Raw genomic sequence first — 23,925 nt, 5'->3', positions numbered from 1 at the left:
GCCTACCTGACCACAGTTTCTCCAGCAAAGGTTTGAAGTGCCAGGAAACATTCTATGCAGGCGGTCTGGAACCAAATACCATCTTGTATAGATTTTCAACGAGTTTTCATGGATGGCCACGCTGATGGAGCACTTTGAGACCGCGGCCAGGATAATTTCCCACTCCTCGTCCTCGAAATGTCGCCCCAAGTCCGTTTCCCAGGCCTGTTCGTGTGGTTCAAGGGCGGAGGTTTCGGGGGACAAGATGGTTTTGTAAAGGAGTGAGATGACGCCTCTGTCAGTGGAATTATGCAAGCAAAGCTTTTCAAAAGAGGAAGGGATTGGAAGTGGGAATGGAAGGTGTAAAGAGGAAATGTAGTGCCGTATTTGTAGATATTGGTAGTGCAGGGAGCTGGGCAGGCCATATGTAGTCTGTAGGTCAGAGAATGATCTGATGGCGTGGGTTCCTGTAAAGTGGTGGATCCTAGTGACACCAGCAGAGATCCAAGGACGGGCCATTGCTGAAGATAGGCCTGGGGGAAATGCCAAATTGTTCCAGATAGGAGTTAGGGGGGAGGGGTAAGTAGACAGTTTAAATTTTTTGCTCAGGAGCTCCCAGTTCCCGAGTGTTACCTCTACAGTAGGTGTAGGGAGGCTAAATTGAGGGTAACTTTTGCGGTGAACCCAAGGCAGATAGGAGACCGAAGGGACGCCAATTAAATCGCTCTCTAAGTCGACCCATCGCTTAGTATGCTTCGGAGTGTGCCAAGCAACTAATTGGCTCAGTTTAGTCGCAGCAAAATAACGCTGAAAGATGGGAAGGCCTAGGCCACCCAGCTGAGAATGTTTGGCCAGGGTTTCTCGTCGGAGTCGAGGTTTTGTATGGTTCCAAATAAAGTCACCTAGCGAGGACTGAAGAGAGCGAAGGGTATGCGAGGGGATCTGAATTGGGAGCGTTTGGAATAAGTACAGGAGTTTGGGGAGTGCATTCATTTTTATGGCATTAATACGCCCAACCCAAGAGAGATAATAAGAGTCCCATTAGCGTATGTCCTTGAGAATTGAATTTATGATTGGGGGGTAGTTAGCTCGGTAGAGAGAGTTGTAAGATTTGGTTATGAAAACTCCTAGGTATTTAAGTGAATGTTTACGCCATGAGAATTCGAAGTTTGCTTGCAACAGGGTCTTGGTACGCTTGGGGATGTGTAAGGAGAGGGCCTCGGATTTTGATTGGTTGATTTTATATCCCGAGAGGTTGCCGTAGATAGACAGCTCTCGAAATAGATTGGGAAGAGAGATGGTCGGGTTCGTCAATGTGAGGAGTATGTCGTCAGCGAATAGGGAGACAGTATAATGAGTGCGGTTAACGGTGATCCCGGAAATATCTGGGTTGGCCCTGATGCGGCTCGCGAGAGGTTCGATTATCAGTGCGAAAATGATGGGGGATAGCGGGCACCCTTGTCTAGTTCCATTGGAGATCATAAAAGGATCTGACAATAGACCATTTGAGTGTACTGAAGCCGAGGGGTTATGGTATAGGGCTTGTATGGCCTGAAGGAATTTACCTCGAAAGCCAAAGTGCTGCAGGGTTTGCAGCATGAAAGGCCAGGAAACCCTGTCGAAGGCCTTCTCCGCGTCCAGAGTAAGCGCCAGAGATGGGATCTTGTGGAGGTTAATATAATGAATAATGTCAATCGTGCGTCTGGTGTTATCAAGCGCTTGTCTGGACGGGACAAAGCCCACCTGGTCAGGGTGAATCAGGGAGGGGAGAATAGGATTGAGCCTGTTAGCCAATATTTTGGCAAAAATTTTGAGGTCTGTATTCAGTAACGAAATGGGCCGGTAGTTAGTAATTAGGTGGGGATCTTTATTTGGTTTTGGGATTACAGTGATAGTAGCCTTGGTGGTTTGAGAGTGAAAGGGGGAGCCTTCCAATATTAGGTTAAATACCGTCGCGAGATGGGAGAGTAATGAAGATTGAAAGGTTTTGTAGTATGACATAGGAAAGCCGTCTGGGCCTGGAGCTTTAGACGGTTTCTGAAATTTGATAGCGAAAGCTATCTCTTCTTCAGTAATAGGCCTGTCCATGCCTGAGGAAGTCTCTGGGTCTAAACGGGGTAGGTCACATGATGTTAGGTAGTCAGAAGCAGGTGTGTAGGTCGAGTTGAGGGTGGGCGGTTGAACTGGGAGATTGTAGAGTCGCTCATAGTAAGTTTTAAAAAGGGAGTTAATAGTGGAAGGGTTATATTGGAGTGAGCCATTGTTATCCTTGATAGCCGGTATGGCAGATTGCGCTTTCCGAGCCCTCAGTCTGTTGGCCAATAAAGTGTCAGCTTTGTTGCCCTTTTCGTAAAATCTTTGTTTCAACCAACGGAGTGAGTGCTCAGTTTTTTCGGCTAACAAAGCGTTTAAGGCCGCTCTAGTGGTAAGTTGTGCATAGAAAGGAGAGAGCGAGAGGGCCACTGTTTGTGTTGGGTTTCCAGATTGTGGACCTCTTCCGTGAGATGAACCAATTTTTGTTTATGTTCCCTGTTCCTGTGTAAGGCGTAACTAATGATGTGACCTCTTATAACGGCCTTGTGTGCCTCCCATATCAGTGGGGTACAAGAGGAGTCAGTAATGTTCAAAGTAAAATAGTCTGCAAGAGCTAGTTTGATTTTTTCCTGGAATTGGGGAATTTTCAGCAGCGTCTCGTTTAAACGCCAGGTAGGTCGGGATGTCGGGGTGTCAAGGAAATCAAAGGTAGCGGTGACAATGGAGTAATCTGACCACGGGTTGGTGATGATAGACGAGTCAGATATGTGTTTGGAGGCCAGGGTACTGCAGAAGAAGAGATCGATGCGGGAGTAAGATTGGTGTAGGATCGAAAAGAAAGTGTAATCCTTGGATGTGGGGTTGAGGGCCCGCCAAACATCGACGAGACCGGATTCCCGTGTGTGCTTGTTTAGAGCTCGGGATGAGGAGTCACGGTGTAGGCGTGACTGGTGAGAAGATTTATCTAATTGGGTATCCGGGGCAGTATTAAAATTCCCGCCTAGTAGTAAATAGCCTTTTCTGACTCTGGACAGTGTGGAGAAGAAGGAGTTGAAGAAGGACACTTGTCCAGAGTTAGGGGCGTAAACAGTGGCTATTGTGCATTCTAAGTGTCCGAGTCTACCCGTTAAAATGATAAACCGCCCATCCTTATCCATGTGTGAGGAACCCAAAACAAACGGAATTTTAGAGTTTACCAGAATGGCCACCCCATTATGTTTGGATTGGCTTGAGGAGTAAAAAGCCATCGGCTAACGTTTGGAGGTGAGGGTCGGGTGTGACTGGGATTTGAAATGAGTCTCCTGGATGAATACTAGTCCCGCCTTAAGAGTACGAAGGGATCGAAATAAGGAGGAACGTTTCTGGGGGGTATTGAGGCCCTTGACGTTCAGAGACGCTAGCTACAGAGGCATTGCGAGTTGCGATTAAGAGGAGGAGGAGAAAGAGAAAGGGAGAGAAGAAGAAGAGAAGAAAGAGAGAAGGAAAAAAAAGGGGGGGGGAGAGAGAGCAAGTGAGGGGTCCCGGCCCGTCGGAAGAAAGAGAGGAGTTAGAGGTAGTGAACCAGGAGAGGGCAGTAGAAAGGGGAGAGGTCCGTGCTAAGGTTCCTCACGACCAGCGAGGAGGAACCAGCACAGAAAGTAGGACCGACTGGTCCAAAGTGGGGAAGCACCGGGTGATAACCGTACTCCCTCCAAGGAGATAAGGTGGAGGAGGAGTGTGTTTACAAGTAGGAGTTCGGCAATGTGAACTCGTGGGTTATATAGAATGGGTGAGGGATCATGGCCCTCCAGTGGTGGGGTATTCAGAAAGTGAGTTAACAGTGGCCATAGGATAAAAAACATCAGAGAGAAGTGACATGGAATAAATGTATAAGCAATAAAAAACATAACATTAACATTGGTTAAGTATAAGCAGAGCAAACAAGGTAGGTCCGTGAACAACAAACAGTACACTAAGTACTCAAACATATTGTTAAAGAGGTCGGTTCGCACCCTATTGAGGTGCTCCGAGTCATACGCCCAAATATTTCCAGTATGACCAGGGCGTTGGCTTAAAAGCAGTAAATATGAAAACAAGGCGGGGAGGGTCTTGTAACAAATTCGTAACTATACGGTTGTATTAAGCATTGTGGAAGAGCTAGGTAGTTGATATATATATAAAAAAAAAAGTGGGGGGGTGTAGCATCAGAACAATGCAATGCTTAAAACATGAAAAACATGTAGAATGATGGAAAGAAGCAAAAAAATAAATAAAACCACACACACAACAGCAACCAATATATATTATATGCAGTAAACGTCAACTGGCCGAGTGGACCTAAGCAAATAGAACCGAGACACATGTGGGCCAAGGTACTTCTACCAAACGAAAAGTGTAGGCAGCATTAGAAGTGAGGGTAGTTAGGCCGTCTGGTGATTGGAGGTTGCCGCTGGTAGTGAGTCGGTGTCCTCAAGGTGTGACAGGAAGTCCCTACCCTCTCTCGGGTCTCAGACGATAAGTGTTTTTCCATTGAAGTCGTACAGTAGCTTGAAGGGGAACCCCCAGCGGTATCGAATTCCGCGCGTGCGAAGCGCGGAAGTCAGATCTTTAAGCTCTCTCCTTTTGAGTAGCGTGGAGGGAGCCAAGTCCTGAAAAAATTGTAGTTTAGCATTTTCGAATAGGATGTATGGCTTGCTCCAGGTAGGATTAAGAACCAGTTCTTTATCTTTAAAGTTGAGAAAGCGCAAAATTACATCTCTGGGGGGATCACCATCACGTGGTTTGGGTCGGAGAGCTCTGTGGGCTCTTTCTAGTGGTAGATCACGGGAGCCTAGGATCGGCGCTACGGTGGAGAATAGCTTGTGTAGGTATGCTTCGAGATTCGCGGGAAGAACGGATTCCAGGACATTCCGTATGCGGAGATTTTTTCTACTTTCGCGATTCTCCAGGTCCTCGTTCTTGTCGCGTAGTTCCGAGATGTCCCGAATAAGATGGTCGATGTCTCTAATGGTCTCGCTCTGCTCCTTGTGAAGAGTGTCTTGTCGGGATTCAAGCTTGGAGGTCCTAGAGGACAGAGACGTTATATCCGACTTGATGGTGGCAACCACGTTGTCCAGTTTGGACTCCAGTGATTCCTTGAAGTCCATGATGAGCGATTTCAGAGCTAGGATGTCCTCCTTGGTTGACAGGGCGGGGGATGAGGACGAGTCTTCCTTGTCGGACACCGAGAGGCTAGGGGAAAGGGGACCAGAGAGCGAGGACGGTTTGTCATTTTTGTCGGCCCTGGTGAAATGCTGGGATATGTCCGTCCCCGCCCGCTTTCTAATGGCGGCGGCGGATTTAGACATGGTAGCAGCCCGGCAGATTGAGTCGGGATAGGTCAGATAAAGTGCCGGAGCGGCTCGTGGAGATATGCAAGCGAGAAGGCCTGAGAATGAACCACTGTAGGGCTAGAATAAGGTATGTTCAATGGGGCATGGGGCCCGTCGGCAGTAGTGTAGAAGAAGTATCACAAGGTGTAAAACGGTTCACTACAGGTTGTGGCAGAAGGTAGACTAGCAGTAGATGGGGCAGGAGGTACGGTCTTCTAATTATAGGATTAAGAAGCAATCAAAGTTCCAGTGGCAGATAATTATAAGCCAGCCTTGCGGGACGTGGGGGAGGGGGTCCAAGATTGGGAGCAGGGGCCGCTGAGTGGCTTTACTTCATCACAATGCACTGTGGGCGTGCACTCAGCATATAGTAGCGGGGGGCCGTGAGGTCGTGGTTGCAGTGTCCCCACTCACAGGGCCAGGTCACAAGAGGGGTGAAAGGGGTGAAGCAGGTGGTGGGGAAGAGGGTTTGGAGTCAGGGACACAATGTGGCCTCTCCTCACCTTGTGTTGGTGTGGCCTCCTTCAGTGTTCAGCACAGTAGGGAACCTCAGCAGCAGGAGCCTCAGTAGCAGTGAGCCTGGAGCAATGCAGCCGCGCCGGGGTCATAGGACGTCCAAGACGGCCGCCGCCAGCGGGGATCTGAAGGCCGCCATCCCTGCAGTGTCCGGGAGAGAGGAGGCGAGCCGGGGGGAGCCGCCACGATCCGCAAGTCCGCCAGCAAGGGCGCCCGCAGCAGGTACGGGGGGGGGGGGGGGCGCGGCAAGCGAGGTCCGCGATCCAGCAGCTGGGTGTCTCGGGCGGGCGTCTCCGGCGGCAGGCGGCACTTGAGGATGCGGTCTTGGAGGGGCAGGTGGGCCACAATCCGCGGGAGCTCCAGGAGTGCCCCCCGATTCCGCGGACCTCACCCGCCAGCAGCAGGAGGGGCAAGAGGGCGAGGGGTCCCAAGGAGTGGAGTGCAGGCAGTCCCAGCCCCTTTTTTTCCTTTTTATTATTTTTATTTTGCCCGAGGCCGGAGGTCGGAGAAACACGGGCCCCCTATCGTAAGGCAGCACAGGGTGTCCAGCCGCTGGAGAGCGCCATCCGGAAGTCGCGCTGTCCGTCCTCCTGGCTCCACCACACTGAGTCAAGGCGGCACTTTCCCTCGCTACCGCGCCGCGGTCTCCAGCTACCCCAGTCCAGCGACAGGTAACAGTGGCTGCGGGGGGTGCACGGTGGCTCTGTGGGGTCCTCAGATCGTGAACGCCGGCGGCCCCGGTCCTCCCGGCCACCGCTCATAATTTACTCCCCGGCTCCGGAGGCTATGTAGGCCGCAGCGCGCGGACCACACTGGGGCACCACGGTAGCAGCAGGGGGAGATCCACAGTGCAGAGGGGGTCCCCGGAGGCCACCAGGACGGCTCAGTCAGGCAGGGATGGAGTTAGAAAAGCCTTGGTTTATTAAGGATTTGCGGGAGCTCTGCAGAACACGTCTTGATGCTTAGGCTGTCAGGCCACTCCCCCCTCGGGTGCTCTACTTTAGAGTCAAAAGTGTCCGAAAAATCCGGTTTGCGGCTGCTAATACATTAGCCGACTTTAGAATATGCTCGATGTTTGCTGGGTTAGGCTGCAAACATTGGACATTTTGCCATTATCAGTGCCCATTACATCCCGGCCCATATGTTTCTAAATAAATTAATTATAAAACTGGTGCGGGATTCAGTATTGTAACTGTGAGTCTATTACAGTTGGGAGGTATGCTCAACCACACCCTTTCACCTCTACCAGCGGATGTGGTTGTAGTAGAGCATGACTCTAAAGACCTGCAAACAGGCTTTGGCCTCCCATTGTTAAGGCTAAAAATGTTATTACAAGGATACTGTTATAGCTGGATATTGCACCACTCTAATCTAAAAAAAATCCACAATTTCTCAAACATTGCAACCTACTACTCAATTCCACACTACTGCACCTTCACTCTGTAATTATACACATCATTGCCTTACATTGGGCCTAATTCACGGTTGATTGCATGAGCAAAATCTTTCTCTAATGGGCAAAACCATGTGCACTGTAGGTGGGGCAGATGTAACATGTGCAGAGAGAGTTAGATTTGGGTGGGGTGTGTTCAAAATGAATTCAAAATTTCAGTGTAAAAATTAAGCAGCCAGTATTTACCCTGCACAAAAACAAAATAACCCGCCCAAATCTTACTCTCTCTGCACATTATATTTGCCCCATCTGCAGTGCACATGGTTTTGCCCATTAGAGAAATATTTTGCTATTGCAATCAACCCTGAATTAGGCCCTAAGATTATTATATTTGCTGCTTTCTGTCCTCACTCATTTTCGAGTTTAGCACCTCTATTATTTTTCCATTTTACCATGTATTTCTGTCTGTGATACACACTCTGCTTCCCTTTTTTCTCCATACTGACCCCTCATTCTACCATCCCTCCCCTGCCCCCTTTCCCTGCCCCCTTTCCCTGCCCCCTTTCTTCCAGTCCCACTTACCCAGTATAATTGCCTAATAAATCACCTGGCCCGGACAGACTTTATCCGAGGGTTCTTTTGGAGCTTAGGTCACAACTAGCAAGACCCCTATACTTGATTTTCAATAGTTCAATTAGATCTGGCATGGTACCGAAGGATTGGCGTATAGCAGAGGTAGTGCCATTATTTAAAAAGGGATCCAAAATTCATCCAGGTAACTACAGACTGGTTAGTTTGACATCTATAGTGGGGAAAATATTGGAAGGGATTCTAAGGGATAGCATATAGGAGTATCTGCAGACTACTAAGATTATTAGCAAGAACCAGCATGGGTTTGTGAGGGACAGATCATGTCAAACTAACTTAGTTAACTTCTACGAGAAAGTGAGCGACAATCTTGACTAAGGAAAAGCAGTGGATGTGGTCTACTTAGATATTGCAAAAGCCTTCGATACAGTGCCTCAAAGGAGACTAATCATTAAATTATGGAGCTTGGCCTAGGAAAAACTGTTTGTACATGGATAAGTAACTGGCTGGACAACAGGGTACAGTGAGTAGTGGTCAACGGGAAGTCTTCAAGCTGGACACCAGTAGTCAGCGGAATACCACAGGGGTCCGTACTCGGGCCACTACTGTTCAACATATTTATCAATGACCTAGAAATAGGCCTGGAAAGCACAGTTTCAATCTTTGCAGATGATACTAAACTGTGTAGGGTAATTAATTCAGAAATAGATGTAGAGTCTCTGCAGAATTACTTATCTAAACTTGAAATCTGGGCGTCTAAATGGAGAATGAGGTTCAATATAAAAAAATGCAAGGTTATGCATTTCGGGACTAAAAACAAACTTGCATCCTCCATATTAAATGGGGAAAGTCTAGGGGTAACAGTTTTGGAAAAAGATTTTGGGGTACTCATTGATAATAAGATTAATAACCATATACAATATCAAAGCCCAGTAAAGATGGCAAGTAAGGTGCTAGCGTGCATAAAACGGGGAATTGAGACAAGGGACGAGGATGTAATTCTGCCACTGTACAAATCATTGGTACGTCCGCACCTGGAATATTGTGTTCAGTTTTAGGCACCACTGTATAAAAAAGATATTGGTGAACTCGAAAGGGTTCAAAGGCGAGCTACTAAATTGATTAAAGGGCTAGAGGGACTGGATTACGAGGAAAGGCTTACTAGGTTGAATATGTATACACTGGAAAAAAGGTGTCTAAGAGGAGACATTATTAATGTCTTCAAATATGTAAAGGGGCACTACAAGTAGTTATCAGAGGAATTATTTATTAAAAGAACTCTGTTTAGGACACGTGGGCACTCGTTGAGGCTGGAGGAAAAAAAATTCCGTACGCAACGGAGGAAAGGGTTCTTTACTGTTAGGGCAATAAGGATTTGGAATTCCTTGCCAGGGAAAGTGGTAATGGTGGACTCTGTAAATGCAGGTAAAAAGGATTGGATGAATTTCTGATTGAAAAGGATATCCAAGGTTGCAACATTTAAAATATTGACATTGTTAATCCGGGTGTAACATGACTTATAGTTGTTAACTAGTCATAAAACATTCTTCAGCAGGTATAGTAAAATCAACTCAACTTGATACAGAATACAGGTTGAACACGATGGGCGTTTTCCCTCTTTTCAACCTCAATTACTATGTTACTATGTTAATTCAATCTACTGTATTTTATTGTTTTTTACTCTAATTCCCCCTGCAAGTTACGTTTCTATGAATCACTCACCCTGCCCACTGTAGCCTAAGTAGTGTACTCTAGGTGGCAGCAGCCTTGTCTGGTACTTTCAAGGGCAGGATGAACAACCTATTAGACTCGGCTCATTTTACCCTTGTATGTCTTACTACTATGTATTGTTTATCTAGCACACTGTAACCAATGTAGTGCACCCGTGATGGCTACCTGGCCTGGTTCTCTTTGGTGTAGAATGAACAGTACAAGAATATGATCAATTTGCAAGAATATTGCTTAGTATTTTTATCTCCCGAATTGTGTGTCATCTCTTCCAGGCATTGCCTATTCTGCCCAGTGTAGTCCATTATAATGTACCTAAAATGGCTGCCTTACCTGGATCCTTTGTAACCCACCCCAATGGCTCACTACAAGTGAGGGGGTTTCTAATACACTATGTGCCTCCACCTAGGGGGTTTATTTACTAATATTCGTGTTTGAGTCGGTTTGGGTAGAGTTTAAACTCATTTTTTATTGGGTGCATTTTCATGCAACTTTTTGAATCTATCTACGCTAATTTACAAAGCTGTCGAGTTATTGGTTTTCGTATTTTCTGATGTCGATGTATGTCGTATTTTTTTTCTCCATTTACGGCTGTCAATCACATTTGCGTTCGTGTTTTTTGTGTTTTTACTAGATTATTGTCAATGTTAAACGCGGCAGTGTTTTTAAGCAACTACGGCCGCATTTGCATTTTTAGTTTTGATTTTCACCTACGTTCATGATTGGTTGTGTTTCAGATGTAGGAGTGTCTGTGCGCAACCATATAAATAATCCCCAAACCGTCCGCACCTCGTGGGTTTAGTTAGTGGTGAGGTTGTGCTGTGGAGGTTGGTGAGTAGTTGGTTTTGTAAGGAGTTTTTCTAGTGAGTTCTGAGTGTAGTATTGTGTTTGAAAGTAGTCTTGTCATTCTTGTAGTCTTGTTTATTTTTGGTTTGTCTTATTTTTTGTCCTAGTTTTTTTTACTTGGAGTCCCTTGTCAGTGTTTGTTTGTTTATGTGCGTGCGTGCGTGCGTGCGTGTGTGTGTTGTGTAGTGTAGTGGTGGTGGTAGTGGAGGAGTGTGTTGTTTGTCTTATTAGTTTTCTGTGTTAATTGTTTATCCACACAATTATGTCTAACTCAGAGGTGGGTGAGGTGGAGGGTGTGAGTGAGGGGGAGGAGGTTGGTCAGGTGGAGGAGGTGAGAGTGAGGTTAGTGAGGTGGAGGAGGTGGGTGAGGTTGCTGCTGCAGCCTCAAGTGACAGTGACAGTCATACAGCTCCACAGCCACTCACCACTACTAAGACTGGGCGGAATGTAAAATTTAGTTATGCTGAAAATGTGGCATTGGTGCAAGAGCTGATGAAATATCAGTGGCAGCTATTTGGGCCTGAGTCCGCCAAGGTGCCAACATGGAAGAAGACATTGCTGTGGGCGAAAGTTGTTGCTGTAAATAGTGAGGGGTTGGTCAAGCGGATGGAGGACACGTGCCGTAAACAGTACTATGACATAAAGCGCCGTGTGAAGTCCAAAATGGCCAAGGAGGTGAAGTCGGCTTGCAAAACCGGTGGTGGACAGTCCTTTATTGCCAGATATCTGGACTATGAGGAGCCCATGCAGAGTTTAATACCTCCTGAAGTAGTGTCAGTAACCCATGTCCGTGATTCCGATCGGCCCAGGAAGGATGGTGAACATGTGTTTTCTTACATTTGTTATATATTAATGTATATAGAAAATGTGTGTCATGTGGCGTAGCGCATTACTACCATCTTCAAGTGCACATCACCAAATACATAGTTTTTGAGAATGTTTACTACAAAAGCCAATGTAGCATATAACAGTATTGTATGTGATGTTGTAATGTAAAATTACATTTAGCATGTGAATTTGTTAATTTGTGTGTCATTGAATTGTAAAGCAGTAAGATTGTCCTTTAGCACATTTTAGTGTTTTAAACTTGGACTCTGTTGTTTTATGCAGTTATCCATGTGCAATGGCCCTCATTCCGAGTTGATCGGTCGCAAGGCGAATTTAGCAGAGTTACACACGCTAAGCCTACGCCTACTGGGAGTGTATCTTAGCATCCTAAAATTGCGACCGATGTATTCGCATTATTGCGATCAAAAACTACTTAGCAGTTTTAGAGTAGCTCCACACTTACTCTGCCTGTGCGATCAGTTCAGTGCTTGCCGTTCCTGGATTGACGTCAGAAACACACCCAGCGTTCGCTCAGACACTCCCCCGTTTCTCCGGCCACTCCTGCGTTTTTTCCGGAAACGGTAGCGTTTTCATCCACACGCCCCTAAAACGCCGTGTTTCCGCCCAGTAACACCCATTTCCTGTCAATCACACTACGATCGCCTGAGCGAAGAAAAAGCCGTGAGTAAAAATCCTATCTTCATAGCAAAGTTACTTGGCGCAGTCGCAGTGCGACTATTGCGCATGCGCACTAAGCGAAATTTCACTGCGATGCGATGAAAAATAACGAGCGATCAACTCGGAATGAGGGCCAATGTTCACAAAACAGTGGTTGACATGTTAGAGGCTGGAGTAGTCCTAAGACACTTTTAAACCAGTGATATGTGTTATTTAATTAGGACAGAATGTAATCATGTTTAAAGCAAACATACTATTTGTTGGCTCAGTTTGAGGTTGTATTTGTACCCTGACACAACACTGCTGAATCAGTTACAGTAATATTATGATGGTTATTATTTTTAGACAATGCTTTACTTAATTTTTTGGTGATATTGTGCTAGTGTGTGTTTGTAGTGGCACACCGCAGAGGATTTACCATATTCCATCTTTCATTAAGTACATTAGATAATAAAAGCAAGATGTGTGTGATTTGTATTGTAAAGGGCCGTATTCACGGGCTGATTTGGGGAGAGATGTGTGCTGAGGGGTTCGCTCAGCACACATCTCTCCCCCCGCTCAGCACAGCGCAATGTGTGCTGAGCGTGCAGGCAGGGCTGGTGCTAGGGGGTTCGGCGCCCACCTGAAAAAGATAAATTTGCGCCCTCCCATACGTAATAAAGGGATAGGTGCACGTTGCAAAAAGGGGTGTGGTCTCACCAGAAAGGGGCATGGACACACAATAGTACCCCAATTCAAATTACGCCACACAGTAACCCAATCTTAGTCACATTACACCATACATAGTGGCCATGATTCATATTGTACCACATAGTTGTGTACCTTATTCAGGTTACACTGTGGGTAGGGGGGCTAGGCTCCACCGGGAGGGGGGGGGGGGGGGATTAGAGTTAGGCACTTGGGGGGAAGTTAGGGTTAGGCTGTGGGAAGGGAGGGGTAGGGGGCAGGGGATAGCATACTTACCTTCCCCTCTCGGAATTTAAACATCGGGATGTGGGTATCGCTGTCCATAAGCATGTTGTTGAGCTGCAGTAACAGAGTATAACACCGCACATACAGGGCGCCACAGCAGGGGGATGGGGTATACCGTGCCCAATACTAAGCTATACAGATATGCCCTCAGCTACACTATCCCTTGCCCCTTCCCATTTTCAGCTCTCACTGCATCCATCTGCCCCAGCTTCACCCAGCGGTCACTTGGGACAAGATGCGCAGTTCTGGTCACTGCATTTTGCAGTGCATCATTACACACATGTCCTGCAGTAGATGATCAGTATGACACAAGAACCTGTGCGCAGGTGTCCAACTCACTTGTTAGTCACCTCTAAGTTAGGGTTAGGGAATAGGCTGAGGGGAGGGAGGGTTAGGGAATAGGCTGAGGGGAGAGAGGGTTAGGGAATAGGCTGAGGGGAGGGTTAGGGAATAGGCTGAAGAGAGGGAGGGTTAGGGAATAGGCTGAGGAGAGGGAGGGATAGGGAATAGACTGAGGGGAGGGAGGGTAAGGTTTAGGCAATGGATAGTTCTAAATCGGAGTGGGGTAAGGGACCTCTGACGTCACCGGGGGAGGAGCCACGGCTGAACTGGGTACCCGAAATGTACACTCGCCATGCTTCGGGCTCGGTGGCTCGCTCCCCTTCGCTCGCCACTTGATTACTAAAGGTAATAGTTGGTGGCGTGGATAGCAGAGGAACTATCTCGCTGGCCTAGCTCCTCCTCTGTGTGTCATGGCTCCTCCTCCTGGCGTAAAAGGTCCCTTAGGCCACTTGAATCTAGCAATTGGCTGATGGGAGGGAGGGTTAGAGCATCCACCAACTTACAGTCACATGTAAAGTACACACAACGTGTGTGTGTGTGTGTGTGTGTGTGTGTGTGTGTGTGTGTGTGTGTGTGTGTGTGTGTGTGTGTGTGTGTGTGTGTGTATAGCAGGACATGATAACTGGAAGCAGCAGCAGTGGGCAGTGTGATGTTCCTAGGCAGCAGCAGGTAAAGCAGCCACTTACTTGCAGAGTTTTCTCTCGCTCCCCAGCAGCTGCCCCTCTGTCCAATGCCACTTTGATGTGGGCTGGCTGGCTCTGCTGCCTCTGCTCTCACCCTGCAGAACTCTCAGACCACATGCACACCACCAGTCTTCTTCCCAGCAGTGCTTTGCAGGGGGCGGGGACTCCGGGGAGAAGCTCTCTGTCATTGGCCTGGAGGTTTCTCTTCTCCCTCTGCCCAGCTACTGCTGCTGTGTTAGCTGAGCTCTATCATCCCGTGCTGGAGCTATCTGGGAGCAGATCCAACAGGGGAGTCCTATAAAACGGAGGGCCCAGGGTACATGACCCTTGTTCCACCCTCTTAATCCGGCTCTGGGTGGTAGCCAGCAATGCGCTCCTTGTTGAGGGTCCCTGCAGATAGGCCAGCCTGGGGCGGTGTAGCAGGAGAGGGGGGCAGAGTCAGGGAGCTGATAATAACAGCAGCACAGCGCTGCCAAGTGGATATTACTTGTACTTACAGTACATGGTGTGGGCGCCGCAGCTATAAGACGTCCGTGAGAGGAGAGGCAGGCGCAGCGGCAGATGAGATTTCCTCCGTGGAGGCAGCGCACTTCAAGCTGCTGGCGCCGCTGGTGATGGTGCAGGGAAGGAGGGGTAGGAAAGAAGAGGGAGGGAGCCGGAGGGAAGTGAACAAGAGCCGCTCTTCACGCTGCCGCCAGCAACAGCAGGCTGCAGTGCAGAGCAGGGAGAGCGCCTCTTCGGTCTGGCGCCTCCCTGCTTTGCAGGATCTGCTGAGCGGTTTGCGCCGGCTCTGCGTGCAGGGGGAGATGGGGGGGGGAGACGCTCATTTCACCCAGCGGGTGAAGTGAGCAACCTGCTAGATTGGCCTGCATGCAATTTGGGGAGAGATGTGTCCTGAGGGGTTCGCTCAGCACACATCTATCCCCCCGCTCAGCGCGATGTGTGCTGAGCGCGCGGGGTGGAGACGGGGGGCCGCTTATTTCATCCAGCGGGTGAAGTGTGCGACCTGCTAGATTGGCCTGCATGCATGCCAATCTAGCACCAGCGATAGCGATGCCGATGCGCGGGGCTGCGCATCACTATCGCTGTGAGGGGTACACACGGAGTGATCGCTGCTTAAAATTTAAGCAATCTAGTCAGATTTAGTGTACGTATTTGTAATTTTGACCGATGTCTGTGGCCTCTACATTATTTCCTGTGTTGCACTTTCCATAGTGCATATGGCTTTTGAGCAATATTGATGTGTTAATGTGTGTGTGTGTGTGTGTGTGTGTGTGTGTGTGTGTGTGTGTGTGTGTGTGTGTGTGTGTGTGTTTGCAATATCAGAATAAATATTAATTTTTTTCTAAAAAATACAACACATAAAATATTTTTTTTGTGCAATGTTTATAAACATAATGGCTGGAATTTACAACAATTTTATTTTTTTCCCTGATGTACAGTGTTGAAAAAAAAGCACAACTGCTCTCCCTACAGTCAGTCCCATGACATCTGATGATGATGACGCTGCGGAAGCAGGTAAAGCGTCCATTGTAATACAGGTTATGTTTGTAAAGGAATGGCCATACAAATATTTTCATTTAAATACTAGGTCCCTCAATAGAAGTCTTGAGCAGCAGAAGGCGGCCTCCTGAACCCCACAAAAAGCAGACACATGTGCCAACAAAGAAAGCAAGGTATGATGGCCACTCCCAACCACAGCAGGCTACCCCGCCACGAAGATTGTCTGCAGTTTCTTCGGTTCCCCCACTCCAAATTTTGGACACACCTCCAAGAAGCCAACCACACTCCCCTCATCTTGATGGTGAGTAAGAATCTATAACAAAATACAATATTAGTCATCTCTTAATGATCCATTTAATTAAACTCATAAACTGGCCAACCAGCCAAATCACCCATACTTACCGAAGAATAAAAAACATCAAATGGAAACAAAGCCATATTGCCTTTTCCACATCCAGTAAAGATATGTATATTCACTTCAGCCATAGATTGTCTGGAAGATGCTATAACATAAACACACGTGTAAGCTTGTCAAAGAGTAAGGCTGTAATCCTCTGTTTAACATGTGTTTTTTAACTAACATTGCCTCCAACATGCAACAACATTACTATGTTTTTGGTTTACACAGTAAAAGGCAACACATTATGTTTACAAATGCGCTTTTATAGTGGAGTATGTATGATATACCATACAACTCATGTGCTTGCTTTCACAATGAAGTAACCAGCAACATTTGGCACAAACAGGCATATGGATGTATTTAAGTTATGAGTGATGTTGTTGCTATGTAGGATATGTACAATCACCATTCAAATACATGTATTCCATGTTTGTTGCTTTGGAGTTATTTTTCTAACATATAGATAACTTAACACAAAATCATTGTCCTTCCAGATTCAAGTACTGCTACCAGCATCCCTCCGCAACACCAGCAACACAGTGACATGAAAGAGACAATAATTTTACAAATGCAGCCAGCAATTGAAGGAAACACCCCCCCCCCCCCAGCACCTGTGAGTACACCACCACCGCAAAACACACCACCACCACAACACAGCCCAACAACACCATTAGCACAAGGCCCTGATCAAGTGTTTTGGGACAGTTGGGCTTCACTGCAGGCAACTAATCAGCATTGCCTGCGTAGGCAGACCCAAATATTTTCAAGCCTACCATCTCACCTCAGAAGAATCAGCAGAAATATCAGCCGCCAAAATTAACCAACCATAAGAATTGCCAATACCATGGAAATCATGCGGGCAGACATGACACATACATACATGACACACATGTCATGCAACATACAACGCACAATGGAAGAACAGCACAGACAACAGCAAAGCTACCTCAACATTTTAGAAACCAATCAAATGCTCAATGAATCTATAACCAGAATTTTAGAAAATCAAAATGCTGCAACGCGTGAACTCAATGCCATCCTCACTAACCTCAATGAAACACTCAAATCCCAGCACCAACAGCAACCAAGCAGCAGTTCTGGTATGACAACTCCACTTATATTGCCTGTGTCCTCACCACCAAGGCGCTCCACTAGAGCACGCCCACATGACAGTGGTAAAGGCAAAGGCCCGTCCAAGCAGCCGCCCAAAAAAAAACATAAATAATAGAGATATAGATTTCTGTTAGGAGAAGAAAACAAACACAGTAAGTGCATGATTGTCTGTATATATAAATATATATATATATATATATATATATATATATATATATATGGAGGAAGTATGTCTGGCACTCTCCCGTGGGCTAATAGAGCAAGGCTCACGCTCCGGTGCCCTCCCAAACAGACCCGGTGGTCTGTGTATACAAATGAAAGAACGAGGCGGCACTCTGGAGACTTTGGTGAAGCGGTAAACTCTGTCAGGTGAGACTTTATCAACGTTTCGGGGTGCAAGCCCCCGTCATCAGGACACACAGTGATCAAACAAGTGAAAAATAAACATTTAAATACACTTACCAGGCGCGCTTCCAGCCGTGCTCTCCTCGCCGCTGCCCGACTTCCGGACTCAGCGCTTCCGGTCAGGTGACCCTGGTCCATGACGCGGGCCCCCAGTGCCGTCATGCAGGGGGCGGGGGAGGCCGTTGCTATGGTGCGAGCTGAAAAAACATACAATACACAAACCAATCATGGTGCAGTTCTTAAGACAGGACAGGCAATACCGTGTCTGCCTGAAGCATATCGTGCAATAAAATGAATGTTAAAACTCTAAAAACATATCTATACAAACTGTAAATACATAAAACGGATATTTTAGCAGTTGGTTACATCTAGTTAGTTCAGAACCCTGTATTATAGAAACTGTTCTGTACAGGTAAGCATGTTTGTTCTACTCCTTAAATATCAATATTTAATTCACAATGAACTATGTTTTCGGGGGAGGAGGAGCTGTTAATCAGATCTATCACTACAAAATTATCTTCTTCGTTATACTTAGTCAGAGGTCCCCAGGTTTCAAGCAAAACTGATCATACCAAGAGTCTCATTGAGTCCTCTTGGTCTCAATGTGTCCAGTGCAATTATCCATTTGGTTTCTAGTTGTAGGAGGCGCTTGGATCTATCACCCCCCCTGATGGAAAACGGCACCTGGTCCACAATGCGGTACCTAAGTGCTGAAAGTGAATGTTTGGCTATGGCAAAATGCCTAGCTACCGGTTGTTCGCTGGTTCCTGATATTAATGCTGCCCTAATGGCAGATCTCTGTTGTGTCATCCTCACTTTGAACGTGCACTCTGTCTTGCCCACATAGTGTGATCCACATGGGCAAGACAAGAGATACACCACAAATTTGGAGTTGCACGTATAGGCGTCCTTTAATTTAATGGTCTTACCCGTGTAGAGATGTTTAAACGAATCCCCAGGAACCAGAAAGTTACATGTAGTGCACCCGCACCTGTAGCATCCCTTTCTGGACCTGATTAGACTGCCCTCTGTTCTTGTTTTTTTAGCCACATCAGTTTTGACAACTAGGCTTCTGATGTTCCGGCTCCTAGTATAGCACGGCATCAGTTTGGTATCTTTAAACATCTTGAGCTCAGGGTCAGTATTTACGATTGGCCAGAGTTCCTTAGCTCTTCTACTAGTGTGTCTGCTGGATGTGTTAAACTGATTGACCCAGGGGACCCTTTTCTCTTTGGTGGTTTGGACCCGTTCAGCTAACAATTGTTGCCTAGGCAACCCAATGGCTTTGGCCCTAGCCCCACGTAGTAGCTTATCAGGGTACCCCCGATCCTTGAACTTGATATACATCTCGTCCAGCTGTTGGTCCCTCACCTGTGGATCACTATTGATCCTACAGACCCGTAGCATCTGTGAGTAAGGCAAACTGTTAATTGTAGCCCTTGGATGAAAACTGTCGTACCGCAACAAAGTGTTGCGGTCAGTACTTTTGGTGTACATTGATGTATTAATCTTGCTGTCTCTGATTATGATATGTACATCAAGGAAATCTATCTGCTGTGGGTCCACAGTCATAGTTAATTTGACTGGGCTGGAGGAGTTGTTATGAACTTCAATCCATTCTTCCAGAATATATTGTGGCCCTGACCAGAAGAGTAGCAGGTCATCAATGTAACGGAGATATAAAATTGTGTGCTGTGTTATGGCAGGCTGACTAAGAAATAAATCCTGGTCAACTGCCCACATGTATGTGTTGGCGAACGACGGGGCCACACAGGACCCCATCGCACACCCCGTTAACTGAATGTAAAACTTATTATCATGAACAAAGTAATTGTGAGTTAACGTAAACCTTAATAATTTTAAGAAAAACTCTGTCCCTGGGCCCTCATACAATACATTATTAGTTATCAGTGCTCTTACTGCCTGTATCCCCATCTCATGGGGGATACAGGTGTACAGGCTAGACACATCAAGGGTGGCCAATAAGGTGCTTACAGGTACTGTCCCAAGTTCCTCAAACTTTCGTAACAAAGTTGAGGTGTCCTTTAGGTGAGTGTGTGTATGTTGGATACACGGCTGCAGGAAGGCATCTAAATAGATAGATATGGCCTCACATAGTGACCCCCGGGCAGAGATGATGGGTCTGCCAGGGGGGTTATGTTCATCTTTATGTATTTTAGGGATGACATAGAATAGCGGGACTACTGGGTGAGGTTTGGACAATGCTCTGGATACTGTATCTGATATAATGCCTTGACCGACTGCCTCAGACAATAATGTGTCCAACTCTTTGTGAAACTGTTGAGTGGGATCCCGAGGCAGGCATGTATACGTTGAAGTGTCACTCAGTAATCTAGTGCATTCCATCATGTATTGATCTTTGTCCATCACAACGATGGCCCCTCCCTTGTCTGCTCCGCGAATCACTATGTCCTCCCGTGATCCTAGCTCCTTCAAGGCCAGTTTTTCATCTTTAGTCAAATTGGGCCGGGTTCTTCCCCGATCCTCTGTCAAAGTGCCCTCAAGCATCCGCGAAAAAGTTTTTATCGAGGGGTTTACTGATACAGGCTCAAAGCTCGACTTAGGTCTGATTCTGCGTAAGACCTGGGAAGCAAATGTGTTGTCCGTACTATCAGCAGCCTTTGAATTTTTACCGAAATGTTCCTGTAATTTTAGTTTCCTCTGTAGCCGGTAATTGTCAATTTTCCATTGTGTCTCATCTGGAGTATGTGTGGGAACATATGACAGTCCCTTACTCAATACCCCGATGGCTTCAGGCGAAAGGGGTCTGGAGGATAAATTGAAAATTAATTGCGCATTCCTTTCGGAGGCTTTTTGTCTGTCTTTAATCCTCTCCCTCCGCCTCGTCTGCCCCCCTCTCCTCGTGGGTTTGTTCTTCTGTTGTTGCCTCCAGCCCGGGTATGTGCCCCTGAAGGGCCACCCTGCGTGGTATCAACTCCTGTGCTGGTATTGGGCTCGTCAGTGTCACTGGCAGATGTGCTGGTGAACCGCACATTGGTTCTTCTCCTAAATGCTCCCTTGGGTCCTTGCTGTTGTTTAGGTGCATTAGCTCCCAACCAAGAGTATACTTTGTGTTGTGAGTAATCCTGCTGTACCCGCACCAATTTGTCTTTCTTGTATTTGATCAGCTCGCGTTGGTATTGCTCTAACTGCTGTGTCAGTTTGTCCATCCATTTAGTGGTGGTATCTGTGGACAAGCTGGCCAGGTGTTCTGATTCAAACTTGGTGATATTTTGTTTGGTCAGGGACAGCTCTCTCTTGGATTCCTCAATCACCAAGAGGATTAAGTCCATTGAGCATTTGTTTAACACCGAAATCCAGCGTTTGCAGAAAGGGATGCTATATCTGCCTATAGTGGGCATGTTGTGAATCCGAAACCCACGCGGAATTTGTTTTGCCCTGTAATAGTCTGACAGGGTCTTGCCATGAAACAGGAAATCAATCTCCCTCTTTTTAAGTTTGAACAAATCTCTGTACAAATCATCATTCGTGGTGACATCTTCCGCACTGAATGCAGGTTCACTGTACAGGATATTCTCAGCCTCGGCCTCAGAAAAACTTAATGTTTCAAAGTTGTCACACTGCTGGAAGTATGCGGACAAATCATCTGCGTCTTCTCCCCCTTGTGCCATCTTATAGAGGGTTTAAAACGTGAAAATATACATGCAATGTTCCGATACTGCAAGGTGTAAATCCAACCGCTGTGAACCCAGCCGGTATATATCACCAACCGTGATATGTGCAAAAAAACTGCTGGTTATGTGCAAATAAAGTGCTAGGAGTCACAACTCCTGTGCAGTGCAAATGAATGTGAATAAAAAAGTATTGCTGGAAGCGTCCTGAATGGGTTAAAGCAATGCCTAGAGGTGCCACGACTACCAGTGCTAGTGAGGACTTCACTACTGCACTGGACATATATGGAGGAAGTATGTCTGGCACTCTCCCGTGGGCTAATAGAGCAAGGCTCACGCTCCGGTGCCCTCCCAAACAGACCCGGTGGTCTGTGTATACAAATGAAAGAACGAGGCGGCACTCTGGAGACTTTGGTGAAGCGGCAAACTCTGTCAGGTGAGACTTTATCAACGTTTCGGGGTGCAAGCCCCCGTCATCAGGACACACAGTGATCAAACAAGTGAAAAATAAACATTTAAATACACTTACCAGGCGCGCTTCCAGCCGTGCTCTCCTCGCCGCTGCCCGACTTCCGGACTCAGCGCTTCCGGTCAGGTGACCCTGGTCCGTGACGCGAGCTCCCAGTGCCGTCATGCAGGGGGCGGGGGAGGCCGTTGCTATGGTGCGAGCTGAAAAAACATACAATACACAAACCAATCATGGTGCAGTTCTTAAGACAGGACAGGCAATACCGTGTCTGCCTGAAGCATATCGTGCAATAAAATGAATGTTAAAACTCTAAAAACATATCTATACAAACTGTAAATACATAAAACGGATATTTTAGCAGTTGGTTACATCTAGTTAGTTCAGAACCCTGTATTATAGAAACTGTTCTGTACAGGTAAGCATGTTTGTTCTACTCCTTAAATATCAATATTTAATTCACAATGAATTTAAATGTTTATTTTTCACTTGTTTGATCACTGTGTGTCCTGATGACGGGGGCTTGCACCCCGAAACGTTGATAAAGTCTCACCTGACAGAGTTTACCGCTTCACCAAAGTCTCCAGAGTGCCGCCTCGTTCTTTCATTTGTATACACAGACCACCGGGTCTGTTTGGGAGGGCACCGGAGCGTGAGCCTTGCTCTATTAGCCCACGGGAGAGTGCCAGACATACTTCCTCCATATATGTCCAGTGCAGTAGTGAAGTCCTCACTAGCACTGGTAGTCGTGGCACCTCTAGGCATTGCTTTAACCCATTCAGGACGCTTCCAGCAATACTTTTTTATTCACATTCATTTGCACTGCACAGGAGTTGTGACTCCTAGCACTTTATTTGCACATAACCAGCAGTTTTTTTGCACATATCACGGTTGGTGATATATACCGGCTGGGTTCACAGCGGTTGGATTTACACCTTGCAGTATCGGAACATTGCATGTATATTTTCACGTTTTAAACCCTCTATAAGATGGCACAAGGGGGAGAAGACGCAGATGATTTGTCCGCATACTTCCAGCAGTGTGACAACTTTGAAACATTAAGTTTTTCTGAGGCCGAGGCTGAGAATATCCTGTACAGTGAACCTGCATTCAGTGCGGAAGATGTCACCACGAATGATGATTTGTACAGAGATTTGTTCAAACTTAAAAAGAGGGAGATTGATTTCCTGTTTCATGGCAAGACCCTGTCAGACTATTACAGGGCAAAACAAATTCCGCGTGGGTTTCGGATTCACAACATGCCCACTATAGGCAGATATAGCATCCCTTTCTGCAAACGCTGGATTTCGGTGTTAAACAAATGCTCAATGGACTTAATCCTCTTGGTGATTGAGGAATCCAAGAGAGAGCTGTCCCTGACCAAACAAAATATCACCAAGTTTGAATCAGAACACCTGGCCAGCTTGTCCACAGATACCACCACTAAATGGATGGACAAACTGACACAGCAGTTAGAGCAATACCAACGCGAGCTGATCAAATACAAGAAAGACAAATTGGTGCGGGTACAGCAGGATTACTCACAACACAAAGTATACTCTTGGTTGGGAGCTAATGCACCTAAACAACAGCAAGGACCCAAGGGAGCATTTAGGAGAAGAACCAATGTGCGGTTCACCAGCACATCTGCCAGTGACACTGACGAGCCCAATACCAGCACAGGAGTTGATACCACGCAGGGTGGCCCTTTAGGGGCACATACCCGGGCTGGAGGCAACAACAGAAGAACAAACCCACGAGGAGAGGGGGGCAGACGAGGCGGAGGGAGAGGATTAAAGACAGACAAAAAGCCTCCGAAAGGAATGCGCAATTAATTTTCAATTTATCCTCCAGACCCCTTTCGCCTGAAGCCATCGGGGTATTGAGTAAGGGACTGTCATATGTTCCCACACATACTCCAGATGAGACACAATGGAAAATTGACAATTACCGGCTACAGAGGAAACTAAAATTACAGGAACATTTCGGTAAAAATTCAAAGGCTGCTGATAGTACGGACAACACATTTGCTTCCCAGGTCTTACGCAGAATCAGACCTAAGTCGAGCTTTGAGCCTGTATCAGTAAACCCCTCGATAAAAACTTTTTCGCGGATGCTTGAGGGCACTTTGACAGAGGATCGGGGAAGAACCCGGCCCAATTTGACTAAAGATGAAAAACTGGCCTTGAAGGAGCTAGGATCACGGGAGGACATAGTGATTCGCGGAGCAGACAAGGGAGGGGCCATCGTTGTGATGGACAAAGATCAATACATGATGGAATGCACTAGATTACTGAGTGACACTTCAACGTATACATGCCTGCCTCGGGATCCCACTCAACAGTTTCACAAAGAGTTGAACACATTATTGTCTGAGGCAGTCGGTCAAGGCATTATATCAGATACAGTATCCAGAGCATTGTCCAAACCTCACCCAGTAGTCCCGCT

General features: G+C 46.8%; 1 protein-coding gene across 1 annotated transcript in view; it reads right to left on the bottom strand.

The window, feature by feature from the left end:
• Positions 1 to 14,111, bottom strand: part of LOC135050695 (myb-related transcription factor, partner of profilin-like) — a 50,433-nt gene extending 36,322 nt beyond the window's left edge. Inside the window, exon 1 of the mRNA XM_063957099.1 lies at positions 13,941 to 14,111. The gene's annotated coding sequence lies outside the window, so the exon portion shown is untranslated. The remainder of the gene's footprint in view (positions 1 to 13,940) is intronic.
• Between the last annotated feature and the right edge of the window lie 9,814 nt (positions 14,112 to 23,925).

The sequence above is a fragment of the Pseudophryne corroboree genome, chromosome 2, assembly GCF_028390025.1.
Source record: "Pseudophryne corroboree isolate aPseCor3 chromosome 2, aPseCor3.hap2, whole genome shotgun sequence".
NCBI lineage: Eukaryota > Metazoa > Chordata > Amphibia > Anura > Myobatrachidae > Pseudophryne > Pseudophryne corroboree.
The sequence above is the reverse complement of the archived record's forward strand: the minus strand, read 5'-3'. Positions and strand labels throughout refer to the sequence as shown.